General features: G+C 45.7%; 1 protein-coding gene across 1 annotated transcript in view; it reads right to left on the reverse strand.

Moving 5' to 3' along the window:
- The window catches only part of HPCAL1 (hippocalcin like 1), a 64,582-nt gene extending 43,265 nt beyond the window's left edge, over window positions 1-21,317 (reverse strand). The window contains exons 1-2 of the mRNA XM_066314806.1: window positions 21,080-21,317; window positions 5,429-5,475 (exon numbers count right to left, since the gene is read on the reverse strand). The gene's annotated coding sequence lies outside the window, so the exon portion shown is untranslated. The remainder of the gene's footprint in view (window positions 1-5,428; window positions 5,476-21,079) is intronic.
- Window positions 21,318-21,617: the final 300 nt, after the last annotated feature.

Here is a 21,617-nt window from a genome sequence, read left to right on the forward strand (position 1 = left end):
CCACTTACAGCAATTAAGCTGCTCACCAGCCAGGTTGTCCCAGGATACAGAGCCCAGGAGGAAGCCCACATTCAGCCTCTCTCTCCATCACCTCTCCTCCCAAATACTGGTGAAGTCCAGAAAGACTCCTAGGAACTCCCTCTCAGGAGACAGTGCTGCATTCCCCACCATGGAGCAGCCCCCATCCCAGTGAATCCTGGAGGTGGGAAGTCTAGAAGTGGTAATGTTCGTTCTACTGAGTTCCCCAGAAAGGGAGCTGCATCCAAGCATCTTATGGGAAATATTCCCTGGGCTACTGTAATTCAGCTGTGTAATTCCTAGATCACCAAAACAATGTGATGAGGCAGTTTTTGTGCCCACCATCTTTGCAAACCATGCTGACTTTTAGTGGTAACTCCACTCAGACCCGTTGCAAATGAACTTATTTTGATCATCTTCATATTTGTCCCAGTTGAGGAAAATCACACCTAATCTCATTGCATTCCCTTTTCAAGAAAGGCCATTTTTTCCCCTTCCCCTCTGCCAACACAGTGGTTGGCAGTCTATCCAACCTGCAGGCATGCAGCTGGACAGACATGCTGTCTGTAGAAATTTCTATCTGCATCCCTTAGCCAACCTCAACCCTAGGACACATGTTTATCTTTGCATTACCAGGGTCCCAAGCTGCTGCAGGGTAATGAGAAGGAGCTAAGCAAGGTGAGGATCCACTCCAAATTACCATTTTTTAAAATTAAGACTGGTAGGGCCTGATATAAAAGCCAGCAAGGTGGATGTACAGGACTGCTGGTCACGGCAGGTTTCATTTGCTTGAATTAGAAGGGTCCTCAAGGGTTCAGAAGGGTGAAGCCCACTTGCACTCCCTTTGTGACTGCCCAGGTAACTATCCTGAGCATCCTCAAACCTTGCTATCTTTTACACCAAAGCCTCCCACTTCCACTAAAGCTTCTCCCAGCAAGTACCAAGTCCCCGACACCGTAAGCCAAGGCATCATCTTATTTTATTCCCAGCCTGGCCAACACGGTGGAGATCACAGGAAAATTAAAAATTTAACAATTCACTGTAAAGGAGAGGGGGGAAAAAAGTGTCGAGTTCATGACTAATCTTTGCAGCTCTTGCCATGGACAGGATTTGTACAGACATGTTGATTTTTTATAAAAATAGTAAATCGTATTACACCCATGCTTCAAGACCAAAGATTCACAACGATACCTTAATACAGCTTAAACAAAAATAGTACTACCTGAGTCAATCTGAGCATGATAATGCTTTGTAATCCCACACTCTTAGGGGATGAACAGTTGTATAGCAGTGAATCAACACGAGATACTTGCCTTAGGAGCCATTCCTTTTTCATGCTATATAGCAACATCTCTACAAAATGGAGAAGGCTGATGCTGTCTGGGGGAGCACAGTGCACAATGAGGAAAACAGGGCAATTTTAGAGCCGCACTACCTTCCAGCTTGGAAGTCTTGGCTAAGAGTTTACTTTTTAAAAAGGAAAGCCTGCTTTAGTTTTTCCCCATCACAGTAAAGAATTTAGGAAAAAGTTTGAATTTTAGAAGCCTTTGAAAAGTGAGCAATCCCAAAGCCTATGAGCACTCAAGCAGAAGATTCATTCATAAAAACAAACACAGCCAAACAGCAGTGTTGCACAGTCATTCTGGGTTTTTTTCTTAACATCCTTGAATGAGCAAACAGAGTATATGGAAAGCAAATGTGCAGTAAAACACAGAAAAGTCTCAACAGAGGAGAATCGGTAAAATCTATTTATAATAAGAATGTAAAAGCTGAAGACTCAGATAGCAATTTTTAAGGATGGTTAAAGAAAAAATTGGAAGCTTTGATTAAAGACAAGTTAAACCATAATGAATTATTTTCAATTACTTTGTTACATAAGCTACCCACAAAAGGTACTTCATTTGCTATTGTGCTCCCCATTTGTTCTTTTTTAAGACACATTTTCCAGTTAATTGCACTTCCATCTCCCCTCCCTGTACCCACAGTATAATTTTAAGTATGGCAGATATGTGGCTCTTACAGTCCCCTCCAGACAGCAGGGAAAGGTAACAGGAAAAGTTAACAGAAAGGTCTCCCTTTCCCCAAGAGTACCTGAGTTTTAGCTCTGAAACAAAGCAGATTTTCAAGGCTACAGAGCAGATGATGCCCAGGGGAAGGAGAAAACAGCCTCAAAAATTCCCACTTATCTTGCCTGCTCCCTTCTCATTCTCTGCTATGGTGCTCAGCCTGGCACTGCTGTTGGGTTTTTTCTTTCTGCAGAGCCTGAATGTTCACAGGAAGAGTGATGCCATGGGATCCTGGATATGGGGACACAGGTGGGTTATAGAGAAGGCAGGGTAATGCTGACACGAGCAGCAGAGGCAGAGCCAAGCTGAGGCACCAGGACTCAAGGATGAGGAGATCCTGGTGAGGGGAGATGTTCTAGTGATGGACAGGGCCAGATCATGGGGAGATGCACATGGCCTTGCTCTGTGCACAGAACATACAGCATATTTCCAACAAATTTCCCAGCACCAGGAACATTCCCTGACTTCCATGTCTTGCCACAGGTGATCCTGAGATATGTAGAGAAGCTCAGGCCTCCAGTACTTCTTGCAACCTTCCATTCAAGGGGACCCCTGTTCCCACAAACACAAGGGCTGCAGAGGTTTTGACTTAGTTTTCAGCTTAAAAACAGATTGTTTCTCAAAGCCAGTTTGGTAGGACAGACCTGTCAGTCTGGCTGCAAAAAGTTTCACATTGCATCACACACACCAGCTCTGGACCAGAGAAGTGAGGAGCTATGTTCCAGACCCAGAGCCTCATGTCCATGCAAGGAACAGGCAGTTTCTGAAATGATGTTCACATCATCTCATGTCTCATCCTCTGCCTTCCCTGGCCTTGGGTCACAGCCACTTATGTGCTTCTCCAGAACAGCAAGGAGGTTACAGCAATGCCATCACCACAGCCCCCCTGCATTGCCCCTGAGACAGAGGCAGCCCTCCTGACCACATCTCAGCTCCAACCTGCCAGCACAGTCACTCCAGCAGCACCCTGAAACATGCCAAGGCATGGGGCCCCTGACCCAGCTGTCCATTCAGGTGTCCTGCACAGGGTGGGTGCATCTCCCATCATGTGCCTGGCTCTCTGGTCTTCTCTGCCCAGAGCTGCTTATGTGCTTACAGGCAGAAACACAGGTAAGCAGCTTGCTGCATCAGACCCTGTGGTATCCCAGCAGGAGAGCATCCAAATGCCAATTCCCCCCTTGCATGGCCAGCACCTCACTTCCAGATGTCTTTAGCTGGTGTGAAATTCAAGCTATGTCCAGGCACGTTCACACACATTTTAGTTTCATACTTGTTTCTGAAGCCATCCATGTGCCACTGGCCACACATTACATCTGGGAAAATGCCCATCAGGCTCAGCACTGGTCTGCTTTCAAGTCTGTCTCTTACTGCATGTTAAACATGAATTGATGCAGCCAGGCCACTGCAAGCCTTCATAGAGGAGCTGCTACGCTCAGCAGATGTACCTTCTTCTGGCATGGATCATAAAAATTCCCAAAGTGAAATCATGGACACACTTGAACTTGAAAAGGTGAGGAATACAGACCATTAAAGCATCAAAAAATGTGAAGTACAAACACCCAACAACTCTAATCTCTGTTAGCAAAAACACATCAGGACCCCAAATTCTGCTGAAAGACCACAGGAGCTTTTCAAAGCACTAGCCAAAGAGACTACCCAGGAGACAAACATATTAACAAACAATCCAGAGTACCAAGAAGTGGTTTTTTTTTACTCATACCCTGTTCAGGTGTTACCTACAACAAGAAAATCCTATTTTAAGTACAATTTAAAGTTTAAAATTTTTACACACATGGTACTACTGTCATCTATCTCATACTCCTCTCTGTTCTCAGAAGAAAAGTTTTGTTTCATTTTTCAACCTCTCAAAAAGATCCACTGAATATCAGGTCCCAATACAGAAATTAGCAATACAAACCATGCAGGTTTACAATACAGACCCCATCCTAGATGCAAAGCTGGAGGAGAGGAGGGCTTGGCTTACAAGAGCATTTTGGTAAAAGGCACATGGGATTTGTGATTTGGGCTTGTAAAACTCAAGTTTTAGGAACATAAGACTGAATACAGAAAATAATCATAAGACAGTTTACTAAGTAAGGTATGTTTTCATTGATGAAAGACGTAGTTGATAACATTTACATTTAAGCGGTGTTAAGTAAGCCCCTTATAAACACAAAGTAACCATTTTCTAGCACAATGAACACATATTTAGGTTGACAGACACACCAAACTCCATCAGCCTCCCCTGTCCTGAGAAATTACCAGTGCAGATGGCTACATTTCACCTGTATGGACACTTCAAATCAACCTGGGACCGTGTGTATCAAACCCATTTGATCTATTGGAAATACACAGATTTGGAAGACAGAGAAGTCCATTAGACATTTGGGGCATTCTGCCATAGTTCATTAGTCAGTCTGAACACACAAGAGCTCTAATAGCTTGTATCCTGTGCACTAGGCAAATGCAACGAAAGAATGAACTTCCTGAGGAATTAATGGGTAATTATATAATTTGGTTAATCTCATGGGAAAGAAATCTAGAACTGAAAAAGGAAACAGCGTATGTATTTCTCTAGAAACAACAAAAACAAACAGCAAAGGGTGTTACAGAGCGGAGTCTCAGCTGGCACCATTGGAGACACCAGCTCCAGCAGAGGAAAAGAAATTGCACTGATTGACACCAGCATAAAAGGTGGCTTTGCACCTGCAATGGCACCACATTGGCAGTTTCAGCGATCTCATCCTCCTGCAGCTCTTGACTGATTTAATGTTTCACTTACTCACAAATAAGAACCTAATGAAGTGCATACAAATGAAATACATGGAAGCCTTGGGTGCAGGCAGAACAAAATCAGTCACATGTGGCAGAGATTAGCACGAGTTATGCAGGTCACTTAACTCTCTGGAAGTTGCATTCCTTTAGATTAACACCTTGGACAGAACAGAAGGAAAAAAAAAATCCTAAGGTTGCTTTCTGACACAGAAAACACTGCCCCAGTGGGATGTGTAAGTTTTAGTAAAAAATACAATGTAATTTGTGCAGATTTTCCCTAAAGTCAAGTTTTTTTTAAAATGTAGCAATTCACTTCTCGCATCTCTGGAAATTATTTTTAGTGCAAAGGTCATTATTAAGTGCAAAGCTTAACATTTTGACAACAAACTCCTGCTCAAAGATTAGCTCTGCCAGCTTTGAAATTAAAGCACGCCATTAACTCAGCAAATGTAAACTTCTGCACTCAATGCTGAACAAAAAACAAAGCTGGTATTTTCTATTCCTCATTTAGTTTACTATTACTAAATTAAAGACTGCCTTGAAAGGAGCAGGCTCTGCAAAGTACTCACCACCTATTTTGGAATATCTTCAGAGAAAGTCCACACGGCTCAATTACCTGGAAGACACAAACCAAACATGCTTTACATTACAGTTTTTCTCTAAGTGACAATCTTCACACTACTGGCCACTCCAGTAAAACCTACCATTTCCAGTTCAAAAAACCCAGAAATAGTCTAAAGGTGCAAAACCCCTGCTCCAGCTCTTACCCTACAATGGGAAACAGCTTGGTTGTGTGTTTGCATTTTATTATTTGTCCTGAAATAAGAAAAAATTCCATGTTGAAAAATGCACAGATTTATCTTGAATTCAGATAGCAAATTCTTCTGATGTTCAATAATCTGTTGAAATCATGCTTCTTACTCTAGATTTTCTTTTATAAAAAGTAATCTTTCAAAATAAGCAAGTCTCAAGTTCAGATTCAGAAGGTTTGCTTGGCTCAAACCAAAGAATACTACTACACCAAAATGTAAAAACTGGAACAAAATAAAGAAAAAATATGAGAGTCAGTTCCAAGTTACTGCAGACACTAAGCATTGCTCTGAAAGTTTAAAAATAATTTTTCTTTCACTGAGCATGTTTCTCAAGGAACAAGAATATAATAATTTACATCCCATCAGCATCTGTCAGCTCTGAATGCTGAGGGTTTATCAGCCTTTAAGGAGTCACAGATAAGACCACCAGGAGCAAGGTTCACCTTCTCCCGTGATTCCTAATCTCTCAAAATCTGTGGATTAGAAAATCGAAAGCAAGTGACTTGCTCTGATTCCCTCTCTCACAGAGCTAACCATAATTTTCCTCTACCACGAAGGCCAAGATCAGCTGGGAAGAATTCATCTTCTCCAACCCAATATACCAACTTCTTTTCTACCAGATCCTTGTCTGACCCTATAACTGCTGCAAACACAACCCCACTGTGTTTATCTCCCAGGTGCCTCCAGCCCACTCCTAACACACACATGTGGTCTGCCCAGTGCCAAACCCCAGACAGACATCCCAGACAAAGCCTCCCAACAGTCTCCTTCGATACTTCACCATCCTTACAAGCAGGAGATCCTGCTTTTCATGATACCACTCGCATTCATTTCCACTGACCCTAACTCCTACAGACACAGGATTTCATATTTCTCCCCTTACAGCAAGCTGCTGCTGTTTGCTGACACTGTAAACTCCTCGTGCCAATCCTACACCTTCTCTCCAGACCAAACACCCTTATTCCTCCCCATCTTTCCTCTTGAGTCCTCTTATTCAGATCCTCACCAGACTTTTTCATTTTTTTTTACATTTCCATCAGGTGCAGTGCCCCATGCAGGCTTTAGTACTCCAGCAATGCCAAAGCACCAGGAGACCCCAACACTGGACATGAAGTCCATCCCTCTGTTTATGGAAGCACATTTCTGCTGCTGTTGGGGCAGGATGATACTGGAAAAGCAATATATGACCCACCACGACCCCAGGACACTTTTCAGTGGAGACCCTCCAACCAGCCCTGAGTATTCTGTACAGCAAACCCACCCACCAGAGATAAATGTAAGCCCACGCTAAAGCCTTCTGGTGAGAATGATGGACCCTCCAAGATCATCTTCTGGTTCTGTCCAAAGCTACTTGAAAATCAAATAACTTTCTCCCCCCAAGTACTTGTAACATCCTCTAGTTTGGTGCTTCTTGTTGAGTCTGAACCAGCATTCTATCAAATGCATCAATAACAATGAGCCATGGCACAGGATCCACTTTTGGAAATCCTCACCCAACACTACTTCTAAGCTTGATCACACACAGGAGCTAAGTCTGGATCATGGTCAGCATGCCTACCTTGCACTATCCAAAAGTTTCAACAAAAATTCTTTACCTTAGTTTTTTGGTTTTTTTTTTTGTTTTTTTTTTTCTATGAATATCAAAACATTACCAAAAACTTAACTAGGATTGGAGTAAATCATATAATCTGCGCTTTTTCAATCTACGGTACCTGTTAGCCTGCTCCAGAGAGTAATTAGGATGTCTGACATTATTTCTTCCAAACTAACCCATGCTGATTGTTACTCATAAGCACCCAGAAGATGACTAGGTGGGAAATAATTTATCAACTTCCAGAAGAACACTGTAATAAAAGTGAGAGTGACTGCACTGCAATTCCATCTCCTCCTTTTAAAAAATTTATCAGTATATATTTTGCTTTTTGATTGTTATGGTAACCTCACAGACTCTCCACAGGTTTTCAGAGGTAAACACCAAGAAGAAATTGAAAAGAAGACAAGCAGCCAGCTGAACTGCAGCTCCTTCTACAAATCACAAGAACAACACAAGTGTCACAGAAGTGAGGCCAGGGAATCCTGCCCTGACATGGAGTCACCAGTCACCCCCTGAAGGTGCCTTCTCCACTGATTATGGGTGAGTGATGCTGGTTGAATGGTTTGTACTGAAGACCAATCTTCTCATATGCATCTTCCCATTACCTGGGAGCAGTTTCAAACAAACTTCCCTAAGCCCTAAAGAGCCCGGAAGGAAAATAAAGAGAAAACGCCTTAAGCATGTGCCTCCTAAATTACTGTGTTCTTATTTTTATTCTGGTAGCTTCCCTCATCAGTGCAGGTTTTAATTACACCAGTCTTCTGCTCCCAGGAAGTAAATTCCAATAAATTTTCTGCTACCATGAAGTTTTCTGTTATTCTTGAGAACCCTGGGCAGGCACTCTTAAATGTTGCAACCTAGCAGCAACAAAAAACATTTAAGCAAATAATTTTACATTCAACATCTTTTTATCCTTATCTTACAGAGTGATGGATGTTATTTCCCCAAGCTGCAAAATAAACGAACCTCAATGGAAAAACAAGATAAGGACTGAAATTGGTCAATGGCGAAATAGGAAACGCAACCCACAAGCTCTTTTAATTTGTCTTCTGTGTGGCTACTACAAAATCGTCATACTTTCCCCATCCAACAAGCCAAATAGTGTAATATTATTTGGCCATATGTATATACTCAAAGTAAATGGAATTTCACAGTCCAGATGCCAGATTCTGGCATCCCAAAAGACTTTCAGGGATGTCTGAAATCATATATAGGTTTGGTCCAACCTGCAGGAGTACAGGGTAACTGGATAGCACACATCAATTTCTGTTTACAGTCCATGCAGTATTCAAATTCACTGACAATTAAAAGTATGCTATAAATGAATTAGCAGAAGAAACTCATGGCAGAAATTCAATTACAAAGCAGAATTAAAGGAAGAGATGTCAGAAACTTTTGGAGGCTGGGCAGGAAGACATGAGTGCATCAGTCTACTATTTTCAGAGCTGCCAGCAAAAAGCTTAAGAAGAAGACTGTTCCAAATAATTGTGTCTAAAAATCCTCCTTATAAAAAGAGCTTAATTGAGAGACATGAGAAACCAAGGTGACAAATTATTTTTTCAGAACATGTTTTGATCTGAGAGGGGTAAAAGTCCTTCTGAGGGGTCAGATATCATCCACCCCTGCCAGCCCCACGGGCACTGCAGCTCTGCCACGTCCTGCACATTCCTCAGATAGGCCTTGGCTTGCACCAAAGACACTGCAGACACCTTTGCTTTTGTCTTGTTTTTCGAAGTGATTTTAACCCCATTCCTTTGCTTTGAGTCATAGGCATTACATTGTAAGCAGATTTCTTGCTACTCGATGGAGAAGCCTCATGAGCTGTGGGCAATTTTCTTCCTGTATTGGTCACTATTTCACCATGCCCTGTCCTAGCCTCCTTTTGCTCCCCTTTGGCTGATACTATCCTTCATCAATCTTGATGCCAGTTAGCAATAAGGCCCTCCCACACCTCCAAGGTTCAGCTTTCTTAACTGCATTAAGACAAATCAATACTGTTATTAACATTGCCACGTTTGTGGATGGCGTGACCTGCCTGCAAACACCACATGCAGCCATGGAAATACTCCCAGGACTACATAAAGTCTCTGCACTCCCTTATTTGCAATTTCTCTTTCAAGTAGACTCTGCTATTTTATAAATATGGGGTGGACTTTTTTTATCTTTTTCTTGCAAATGCCAACTGATGAAGACTTGCAGGACACACAACTTTGCCATCCCCTTCACGTGTGGGCAGCAATACTCCAAGGACAGCCAAGAACTAATTGTCCAGTCACTTGCTTTGCAGCTGGGCTCAATGATCATTGTAGGATCTTTACAACTGAACTGTTGTATTCTTGTGCTGGCTGCCCAACTGCTCTGGAGTGTGTCCATTCACTCCTTCCCCTAATGCACATTCTCTTCCCACTCATGTCTCACCTCCTTCTCCTTCCCATCTTTCACACCAGGCCCAAAAGCCACCATGCCTGGAGCTCACCTTGACATATGATTCAACCCACAATGCCAGGAAACCAAATCCCTGGCAGAAACAGAGGCCTCTAGGCCCCTACATTCCTGCAGAGATGTTGGTCAGTTCACTCTGGCCATCAAAGGACAGTCACTATCCAAGAGCACTGCCAACCTGATTCAAGAAAGCCCAGATGCCATCACAGCCCAGTGCAAGCTCCTGGGCAGGTTTTCCAGCCCTTCCTGACCTCCAGGGTGCTACAGTTAGGAAATTTGATGCTGGCTAATGTAAAAGCTAATTTCAGGTGTTCTTCTTGATACCCTACTGTAGCTGCAGTGTAGAAACACCTCAGACCTGAGAGGCTGGTACTGCTGAGAGAGATTGATTCCGGGTCCACAGCATGAACTGCTGCTCTCCTTTTTCTGCCTCAGATTCCTCTAGTGGCACCTTTCCCATTACCATTTCACCTAAGCAATGTGCTTGCAACACCTCCAGTAACTACAAGAGTAGTAACAATGCCAGAGCATGGAGGAAACACCAAGCACTGACAGAATCAGGAAACAGCAACAGGGAGGAGTTCAAAACATTCCTCGGAAGCCATGTATTGCTTATTTGGAACACCTTCCACATCTATTGACTGAACAACTTCAACAGGCTCCCAGGCTGCTTTGATTTCACATGCTGTAAAGCAGCCTGCATTTTTAGTAGGTGTCCAATTCCTGCCAGCTCTCTGCCTCCAGGGTTTCCCTTCTGCAGTTTACTTAGACAACCTTCCAACATAAATTTTTGCAACCTGAAGCCTGTTGCTGCATCACTGGTACTTAACATCCGTTCACAAAGCCACCCTGACACTGCTTGGTGAATTTAACTTGTAACAGTGAAGTGAAGTGAAATGCAAAGCCAGGTCCACCCATCAGCAGGGAAGAAAGAACAAAGAATTGTGGATGTAAAATCACAGAATAGTTTGGGTTGGAAAGCACCCTTAAAGGCGATACAGGCCAGCACCCCTGCAATGAGCAGGGACATCTTCAACTAGATCAGGTTGCTCAGAATGCTTTCCAGCATCACCTTGAATGTTCCCAGGGATGGGGCATCTATCACCTCTCTGAGCAACCATGATTCACCACTCCTGTGGTAAAAAATTTGTTCCTTACATCTAGTCTAAAGCAACCTTCCTTCAGTTTAAAACCATTACCCCATATTGTACCATTAAAAAACCAACCAACCAAAACAATTTAAACCTTGAAAAGAAAAAAAACCCCACCAAACAACCCCCCCCCCAAACAAAACAAAACACCAAAAAAAAAAACCCAGCACCCCCCACCCCCGCCCCCCAAAAAATCACCAGCTTAAAACAGAGGAGAGTGGGTCTTCTGGGTGTTGCCAGGATGGTGGTATGATCTCTGCCCTGTTTTCCCTCAGTTTCCCTTGGCAATCAGTCTATCAGGTAAGTCAACAAGTCCTTGAGAGCACAAGATATTCACCTAGGAGCTTAAATTAAACTCTCCAAGTGACTAAGAGACCAACATCTTTGTCTGGAAGGCTGTGACTTACGCTCCTGCCCAAGCAGGAACATCACGCCTTAGCTGTGAGACATCAGAGCTCACAGAAGCCACAGAAATCCTACCAAATGAACACACTTACTGTGTTCATTCTACTGCCTTAGATTTTTCTTGTGGGATTTTAGAAAATGCTCCATGCTGACTTATACAAATTCACTGCATATCTGCTGTGCTGGAGCTCTCCTTATAGCACAGAAACACTTGGAGCAGACTCTGAAATGGTAGGACCTACGTTAGTAGCGTAGGTCTGCAGTGAGTAACTTGTTCCACACCTCCAAAAACCCCATTCTGAGAATTCCCAAAGGTTTATTTATTGAGCACAGCTGCAAAGAGGTAGTTAAACCACTGACAGCCTGCAGCATTCTGTACAAGATCTTTCACCGATATTATCATAGCAAGTAGTGATCCCTGCCAGATTCAGGGAAACACAGGGAAGTCAACAGAAGCCAGAAGAAGCTTGCGCAAAGGAGAAACCTGCATGCCAGCCAGGCCTTTCATTAAATACATCATGGGCTACTCCACCACAGATTCATCTCAGTGGAGGCAGAAGCAATTCCCTCCAACCCAAATTGCCAGATTGCATTTCTGCATTATATGTCAGTTTTGGCTCCCGTCCCTCCTGAGTTCCCTCATTGAATCACAGAGTTGTTTAGATGTTGGTTTTGTTGTTTGGTTTTTTTCCCCAAGAAGACTATTCACAAATGTCACATACTGCCTGGTCTGACCTGCAGTCAGCCTACAGCTGAACAGGGTACAGGCAGTTGGGGACAGAACAGTGCCAGTTATTTACCCTATTTCCTCTCAAACATTTTTCCAATACAATTAACTAAATTGTGCAATTACACATTCATCGGCCAGGAAGTTTCTCTCTTCCCCTTTTTAGCCTCCTTTTCAGTTGCGTTTCCCTGCTTCACAGGATGCTCTAAACTAAACATTACATTCAAGTTACACAATAAAGATTTGGAAGTGATATAATGAATGAGGAAGGTCACGGGAAGGGAGGTATCTGCTAAAATAAGATTTGCTAAGCAACTACACAGGACCTTGTGTCAACTGCCTTTTATCACAGGAGACTGTAATTTATATTAGCTAAGATACCAGATGGAGGGGCATAAGAGATCAAAAGTTGAAATAGTTCAAAAACTTTCCAAGGACTGAATGAAGTCTGAATTAATTCAAAACCCAAATTATAGTGATATAAGCTGTTATGGCAGAGCCAAGGTGCCTCACATAACCTTAAAAATCACACTCCAGCTACAGGAAAATGCAGCTGCATTTAAATTAAGTTTATCACAAACCAGTGCTCCTGGGCAGATCATTCATTCATTTAGAAAAATCTACACACTCTCATCTTTGTAAGGGGAAAACCACGTTGGAAGTGAAGCAAAAACCAGATGCACCACTTCTTGTTAACCTCCCGAGAGCTGGAAAAGCAACATTAAGTGCAAAACTTCCAGCACACATCAATCACATTTTCAGAGGCTGTAAAATATTAACCTCAGGTGACAAAGATTTTTCTAAGCTGAGGGGTCTTCCTTGCTCTGCCAGGACAGGCTGTCTCTTCCTCACAGGCAGCAGCCCTCCTGCAGTGCACAGCTTACCTTGGCACAATCTGTCCTGGCACAACCAGGGCACATGCAGATGGGTTCAGCCAGCACCAGGGCTCTCTCCAGGAACACAGCTGGGCAAACTCCTCCTCAGGAGCCACAAGGACACCTATGTGACAATGCTGGATGTCCCCTTGTCTGTTTACTCAGTGAGACTCACGAGCTGCAAGAAGCCAAGCTTCTGGAGAAGTCTGATGGTCTTGACATCTTTGTGACCTGTCACCGTTGCTACTCCAGTCAGGGATTTTTTCCCTCTACTCTCATCCACTTCTGATCACCAGTTAAGAAATGGGTTTAAATGGAGGCTGATATCATGAGCAGGAGTCTGGCATCTCCAGGCTTGATGTGGGCAGCAGGGTGAGATAGAGGAGGACAGGAGACAAGTAGTGACAAACTGGCATCCTGCAAGCCCCAGAGCACACCAGCCACAGGCTGTAGCCAGAGACACAGGGATGCCACGGTTACAGAGCGACGGCAGTGATGGCTGGCCTTGAGTAGCTCAGCCTGCAGCACTGCTCTGCCCCAGCACCTGCACATGTTCCTCAGGCCCTACTGCATTCGAACACCAGGCACAACACAGGGGGTGTGCTCGCATGGCAAGCAGCAGGCACAGCATTAAACCCCTCGTGGTATTCACATGCCACTCACAGTTTGTCTTTCTGTCTAAGGCTACTCCACCTCAAGGTGCACTTCTCACAAGCTCCTGAGGAGCCTTTAATATTCTATAGTCAGCCTGGACTTTTGCATGCATACAGCTTAAGAATATCAAAACTTCCACCAAAATGTTTTTGCAAAGCTTTCCTGGAACTGAGCAAGCAGTGCAGAGCATTTTTGTTAGAAGCATATCTCCTCACCATAAAAAGCATAAAAACTGTCAAAACCATTAGCAATACATAGAAGACCCCAGCACCAGCAGTGGGGATCAAGCATCTGAAAACAAAGCTCGGCACAGTTAATTCAAAATGTCCCAACACAAGTGGGACTAGCCAATGCTTGGCTGTGAAGTCCCTCATGCCCAGAAGGTGATGGTTTAGCCAAATGCTGAGGAAGATCATCCTTGAATATGTCCTGCAACAAATCAGAGCTCTGGAAATGGCCAGCAAGTGCACCTTCATTTCCAAACTGTGCCTCCTGAATTACACCCATAAAAGCAAGCACTCAGTAAATTCAGCTGTCACTGGTGCTATCAGTTCAGAACAGCTTGCCTCACTTAAGGGACAGGACTTCTGGGAAGCTACAGCACACACCATGTGGAGCAGCCTACCAACAGCCCCCAGCAGGGGCCACGAAAGACAGAGTCAAACTCCAGGAGATCTGGGAGAAGAGAAATCACAGTTGGTGTGACTGAGCAGATCAGATCTGGCATACCCCATGTATACCAAGACATTTTATCAGAAGAGAGACACAGAGATCCCCCTCCGTGACAGGCTCAGCAATTGCATCCGTCCTCCATTCTGGACAGTCCAGTGGTACCTCAGCAGGTGATAGCAATAGAATTTTCCCCTGCAGAGATTCCTCTCTTCTTTGTGACTGGTAGAGAAGCATTGCTGGAGTGACAGATTATTCAGCCTGAAACTGCAAGCTGCTTTGGAGGGCTGCTCCATCTGAAGAGGATGAGACGGACTCCTTGCTCTCTTGCAAATCCCACTGGGGTCCGGAGGCTTCCCATGGGGACAAACCTGGCTGAGAAATACAGCCTACAGGTTCAGGGAATCCTTAAGGAGATGGGAGATGAGGGATAGGGAATGAATTAAAAATAAAGTGAGATCTTTTCCTATCTCTTGAGACAAACACAGCTCTTTGTAACAGAGCTTTAGGGCCAGATTTAGGAATGAATGCCATTTTAAGAAGCGTGACACAAGCAGAACAGAAAGTTGTGCCTGCAGTCTACAGAGCTGGATCTCATTTACTTTCAAACCATTACCACCACTTCAATTACCCTCAGCTGGAATGAAATCTAATTTTAATTTTAAAAAATTATCTTTTGATGCATCTTCTGATAACCCAAGAAGAATCCCTGACTGGTCCTGGCAGAGCTGCTGCTCCTGGGCCGAGCGTGGAGAGGCATGGAGAAGCACAGCATCTCGGGTTCACACTGTGCTCCCTGGGGGGACAGACACGTGCAGTGACCAAACTCTTGACATCCAGAGAAGGGGCTTCAGCCATCACTGAGGGTGCAGCACCCAGTGAACCATCCCCTGCCAATGGGCAGGGGAATCACCTGAAATTAAAAGGTCTCCCACAATTGATTTCAGCCAGTTTGCTTCACATCCAGCCTAAGCCAAGGGAAATAATTTGTTGTGGGATTTGGGTAAATCCGGCTTCTTACCTCAGGGGTGATCTCGGTCTGCCACCCTCCACCTGGATGCAACCATCCAGTATTCATTGCACAAAGCCACTAGAGAGGCTGGACACAAGCACATGCTCATTCCCATTTAAATGGTTCTTTCAGAAACACACGTGATTCCACAACTGTCAAAAATCTGTGTTTCCAACCCACATTTTATTTGGTATAAGTGCCTCCTTTGATAAACTCTTACAAACAGGAGCACCCATTTTCTGGAAGGCGTCCCAGAACCCCTCTGAAGCAAAGCTGACATACATGAGCTCAAGAGCAATAAAACTCAGCCCAGCAAAAGTTGTGGTGACTAACCATGGAGGGCCTTCTATGCTGACTCCAACTTTTTACTCCCATACAGTGACTCCAGCTCAGTACAAGAGCTTTAGGAGGGTGGACACCATGGAGAAGAGATCAGAGAGATGATACAAGACACAGGGGTGTTGACTGTTGAAAAAGAATCTCAGAAATTAGATGGAATAGCAGAAACCCCAGCTGGTTCCAGGACAGTGCTTTGATCACTCTGCAGAGGATGATGAAAGGCCTGTGATACCCACTGGCCAGGCAGCTCCTGCCAGGCCCCTGCTCCCAAACCTAAGTTTCAAGCTGCTGCCTTCCCTTCAGCTCTGGCAAGGGAGACACAGGGTTTTCAAGCATCTTCTAACATATTGAACAGATGTTGCTTCTAGGCCCTTTCCTAAGCACTGCAAAGTATGGCCGCTTTTATTTTTTGAACACACATTTCATAATCAAAGTTGGTGCTAATGGTTATGCATCCACAACATCTTCCCATGTAACTCCCACCCTCCTCTCGAACACAAGCAGCTTTCATCCAGCAACCCCAAACTGCTCTACAAAGAAAAGCCTGCCTCTCCCCAGAGAAGTTTTAAGAAAGTGATTGTGTTTGGAGAAACAAAATTTGCCTGCTAAATAAAAAAAAAAGCTTTATTTAAGAGAAAAAGGAAAGGATGCCCTGCAAATGCTAACTGGCTTTGACACTGGCTATCTGCATTGTGACCAAACCAGAAGCTTTTTCCCCCTCACACAGTGGGCGAGCTGCCAAGAACTGAGCATCCTGCGCATAATGCCCTTTTGAAAGAGAAAAAAAAAAAAAAAAAAAAAAGCAAACCTGAAAAAAATTCCTGCTATCTCTGAGCAAGGAAAAGCTCCTTTCTGCAGAGCCAGGCCAGGCAGTGCGGAGCAGAGGTGAGGGAGAAGCGCGGTGCGGAGGGCTGGCGAGCACGGCTTGCAGCACGCCCCCGCGCCGGCTCCCAGCCCCCTGAAGGCTTTTCTTTTCCTCCCTCCTCCCACCGCCGCCCCCGACTATTCTAAAACGACTTTGCATGAGCCACACGCCAACTTCTAAGCGCAAGGCACCGTGTATTTCCTTATTCCATGCCCAAGCTCTACCATCCATCACGTTTCTATTTGCGAGAGGTTACAAGAGTCTGGGGTGTACACACAAGGGACACACAAGTGTGCGTGCTCCCACTCCCAGACAATTCGTGCGAATCGTCTCTTGCACTTCCATTGCTGGGAAGTACGTGCCCGATGCTGGTACGCTGCATGGTTGGGGAATCACAAACAAACCCCTTTGCCACTCTGACTAGTCCACCGGCTAATTCATTACTATAAACCCATTGTCCAAAACAAAAACATTATTTAATTGCTAAACCAGCTGCCCAAGTTTAGCTGTTGCTCTTGGCAAACCTATCAGGATCTCAGTACGCCTGTTTTTTCAGCAAGTATCTCTGTAGGTGCAAGCCATGCCTTCCACCCTTGACGTCTCCAAAGTGTCTCTGTCACCAACCCAGTGTTTTCCAACCCAAGTGGATATTTAAAAGGATACCATCAGCTTAAACATCCCTCTGAATACATTAAGATTACAGCAACAGAAATACTAGCAAGCATCCTTTTTTTTCCCCCCCCAGCTGTTAAACGTGCAGTTATGCAGCTGCACTCTTTCCCATCAGGCAGCCTGATTTCCTTTAAAAACGGAGGGCAGAAAGAAAAAAAAAAAAAAAAAAAAAAAAAAAGATTAAAACATATTTGAAGGAGTCACCAAAAAAACTGGCAGAAGGTCTCAAAGTCTGATGCCTGCAGTGTATGCAACTACAGCTATGCCTAAGTTTTCTTGCTGTTTCTCAAGTAGATTGTGCCACTTCAGACAGGCAGTTCAATCACTGGGAAATACGTTGCACGCAAGGGAAGAAAAAGGCTGGCCAGGTTGTAGCTGGCATCTTTTGAACAGAATGCTGCTTGGCATGGATTTCCAAGTATCTCAACTAACATAGATCACCAGGGAGAATTCCTTAAACTACTTGCTGCTTTCTTTGATTTTAAAAAGATACACACCTACAAGGACAAGAAACACTGAAACAACCCAAGTATCATTGCCATTTTTTTTCACACTGATTACTCACAGGTATCTACAAACTTACCGCGCAAATGATAAGCAGCATTTTGTAACAACAATCATAATAAAGGCATCTTTCATGCAGTGCAATCCAGAAGAACTGCAATATTTCTTAGATTACAAGACTGATCTGCCCTCTCTCTGCCCCCCCGCCCAGCTCCTGCTTTCTAATTCCAACACAGTCAGAGCAGGAGAATGCATAATTCATCCTGCGGTCAGCCCTGTGGGTCTCCCAGTTATTAAGCAACACCAGACTTCCAGAAAGGTCACATTTCCAGGAGATTCAGCTGAAAATTCTCTCCTATCCACTGAAAGAGTCTGAGAGGTAAAGTAAGGAGCTCCCCATGGAGTATTTGCCCCCACTGTTCAAGGATTCACAATTACTGTGCTAGCAGAGCATGACAACAGGCAGAGGATATTTATCTGAGTAAGTCGAGAAATGTAGAAATCAATGGGTTAATTAGCAGGTTAGCAAAACAAAACTGACTAGTGGAACCTTTTATACAGCAAAAGACTGATGAAGTGAAGATAACTGCTTGCATTTGTTATCCTCTCCGGCTGGTAGAGAATTAATGGAATAATGGAAATTTTAGGTACTGATCAAAATAATGTTCTGTCCATTAAACTTGAACAATTTTGCAAAAGCGAAATCTTTCATTATCCATGGGTATCCACACAATACAGTAACACAGTTAACACAATGTAAGATAAACCTCTTGCCAAAAGAAATTTAACTTCTGTCCAAGTTAAGCTCAATGCAGATGCATATGTTGGACACAAACAATTTTCTAATACAGAAAATGAATGAAGAACCTGATCCCACACATAGACATTATGGAAAGCATCCTAGGAACATGATGGAAAACAATTTAAAAAAAAAAAGTCTGTATTTATTCCATTAACTGGAAAACACATTGCATTTTTTCCTGAATCTGACCTAAAAGTCATGCTTGAAGGAAATTCCAGCAGTTCTTTGGAAACGTGTGAGATCCTCTTCCCATGAGTATCAGTGCATCTTGCACATGCACACAGTGTAACATCATTGCTCAGTTTCATATCACTAAAAGGAAGTAAAAAACCCAGTGATTCAGAATTTTAATTCACGCTGCCCCCTTGGTCTACCAGCATTCTTGTCTCCTCCTTTTCAAAGTAATCAACACTCAAAAGAATGCTGTCTTGCTTGTAAAAAAAATAAAAGCATACTGCATGCGTATTTTTAATTGCAACATTTCTAAACGCACGTTACACGTTTTCTTTTTTCTCTTTTTTTCTTTTCTTTTTTTGTGGAGTCATAATCCAAGTTGAATGTTGCTTAGGCTACAAATTAATCTCTATCCCCAGCTCCCAACAACTGGCCCATGTTCCTTCCATGCCCATGAGCTCGGGTGGTAGAATGGGGGCACCACAGTGCCAGCTGCGACACGCAGCGAGCAGAGCATCGCCTGCACCCACAGAGTGGCAGCCTCATCTGAGATCTAGAAAGGTTTGTCTACACAAGTTCCTGCCGGTGCAAGCAGCCAGCTGCAAGAGCAAACCCCACTCCAGCACCGTAGCAATTCCCTGAACAGACAAAGCTATGCCAACAAAAGCACTTTCTTTGCCAGCAGAGCTGACTCCTCAGCAGAGCTCCTGACAGTGTTGCAACAGCCACTCTATAGTGGCACCCTTTTTTTCCCCTCACAGTTTCCTACACTTCCACCTCCACACAGAGAAAGGCAAGTAACAAAGAAATTCAGAAAACAGGTGTGAGGAAAAGGTGATGCGTGCCCTGCTGGCTGGCTAGCACCTCATCACTGAACCAAAGGAAAATGTGAGATGGTCTGCCTTCTTCCCCAAGCCCCACCACACTACATGAAGTCTAAAACACTCAGCTCTAAGTAAGATCCATTCACCTGAATCAAAGGGTTCTCAATCCAAGCATCTGAGAAGAGTTGAGGGGTTAGAAGCGAGGTCGATACTCGGCCCTAGAACAAGCAGTGAGGTTCCTCCTGGCTCTGCTCCCTGGTGAAAAGTACCCAGCAATGCTGGTGGACCCCATGCAAGACAGCATGATATCACTGGATATCAGTGGCTGCTGAAACAGTCTCCCAGTCTTTGATCAAATTGCATCTCAGGCAAGAAGAGCTTTTGAACCTGAAATTACGACAAATGGCTCCCATTAGGAAAAAAGGAAAATATTTTGGGAAGGGAGTGATCCTCCTTTCTTCCTCCCACAGAGAAAATTTGATCTTCCTACCAGATTTTAATTTGTGGATGGGATTACAGGACAATACTCAGCCACAGTGCTTGCCTACAAGTATTCCTGTGAAAAAGCCCAGGATTTTGTCACATAGGTATAAATCACCCCGCTATGAGCAGGAGACACAGACCTACTGAGCACCCAGCTGTTTTTCTCAGCAAACCTTTCCTTCCCGACAATGCAAAAGAAAACCTTTTCCCAAACCGAGCAGGGGCTTATTTATATAGAAACTTACTTGGGAACACACTTGCTTTATTTCTTATTTCTTGTAATTCTCCCTACTTCAGCAGCTAGTGTGTGCTGGAGCCATGTGCTCCAGCAGGTCCCCCAGCAGCCTGATGCAAACCACGGCTAGCAGATGCCTTTGCTGCCACAACCTCACAGGAGTAGGGTGTTCCCCCTTGCCCGGCTTTCAGGGAACTGGGGTGACCTTGGCTGCAGCCATCCAGCCTCCAGCACAGCCCCAGACATCTCCCAGGCGAGGAGACAGACAAAAAAGCCAACTCACCAGAGGCAAACGCCAGCATTTTTTAAAGGTCGTTTAGGAAGGTTGGCAATAGGAAGTCCGGATCTGTAGTAGTTGACTCAAAGGGCCCTGCAACATTCATGCGTCGGGAACTTCTCCGGGTAAACCATTAACCACCATAAAGCAGAGCTGCGAAACTCCCCTCATCATCGGAGAGGCTCACACAGAGCCGAACACACACGCTGGCTGCACGGGGATATGCACACACGGATGTACAGATATCCGTACAGCTACAGACATGCAAGGACACAGATACACACGGCTTGGGGTTTTTTGAGGGCAGGGGAAGCGCTGGCAATTCTCTCTGCTCGGGGCGAGGCGAGCGCTGACACCGCAGCCCCGCGGCGGCACAGGGGGGATCCGCTCGCATTCCCCGGACGCGAAGACGGCGCCCGGGTCCGCTCCGCATCTCCTGGCGGCGAAGGGAGCAGCCGCCCCGCTCCGCGCCCCACGGGGATGGAAGAGATGCGCGGAGCGCCCCGCGCCCGCAATCTAGGCAGGACGTTTTGAGCCCCCTCTCCCCGAAAATACCCACGCCAAAAGCCAGAAATCTCCCCGCTCCCTCCAGCTTCGCTCTCCGACAGTCCCCGCGGCAGGAGAGAGCGCGCAGACCTCCCGCAGCCCTACCGAAGTTTCCGCGCCGCTCCGCGGGCGGCGGCGGAGCGGCCCCAGCTCCTTACCCGGCTGGTGGAGCGGGGTCCCGGGGCGGCCTGGAAGCGGCGGCGGCGGCTGCGCGGGGGCGCGGCGGCTTCCTGGGAGCTACAACTCCGCGGCGGCGCCCGGGCGAGCCGCGCGCCTGCGGAGCGGCGGCGAGCGGGGAGGAAAAGAGGAAATGAGCGGGAGGCGCATTGGAGGGAGGGAGGAGGAGGAAGGAGCAGTCGCCGAGGGACCAGGGAGAGCGAGGGACGGAGCGCAACTTCCCCGGCGGGGCAGCGGGCGCGCCGGGGGGCGGAGCGCACCGTACCGCCGCTCCGCGGCCGCCCCGCGGCGTGCGCAGCGCCGAGCCCCGCGCAGGGGCCGCCCGCCGCCGCCGCTCCCGCCGCTCCCGCCGCGCCGGACACTTGGTATCGCCCTGGCCGGCCCCGCCGGGCCGCCGCCGCGGGCAGGAAGTGCGGGGCCGGGGGGCAGCGCGGAGAGGTGGCTCCGGGGGCTGCGCGCCCGCGGGGAGCCGCGCCCGGCCCGCTGGCGTTCGCTGACGGCCCCGCCGGCACCGCGGGC

This window comes from Sylvia atricapilla, chromosome 3, assembly GCF_009819655.1.
Source record: "Sylvia atricapilla isolate bSylAtr1 chromosome 3, bSylAtr1.pri, whole genome shotgun sequence".
NCBI lineage: Eukaryota > Metazoa > Chordata > Aves > Passeriformes > Sylviidae > Sylvia > Sylvia atricapilla.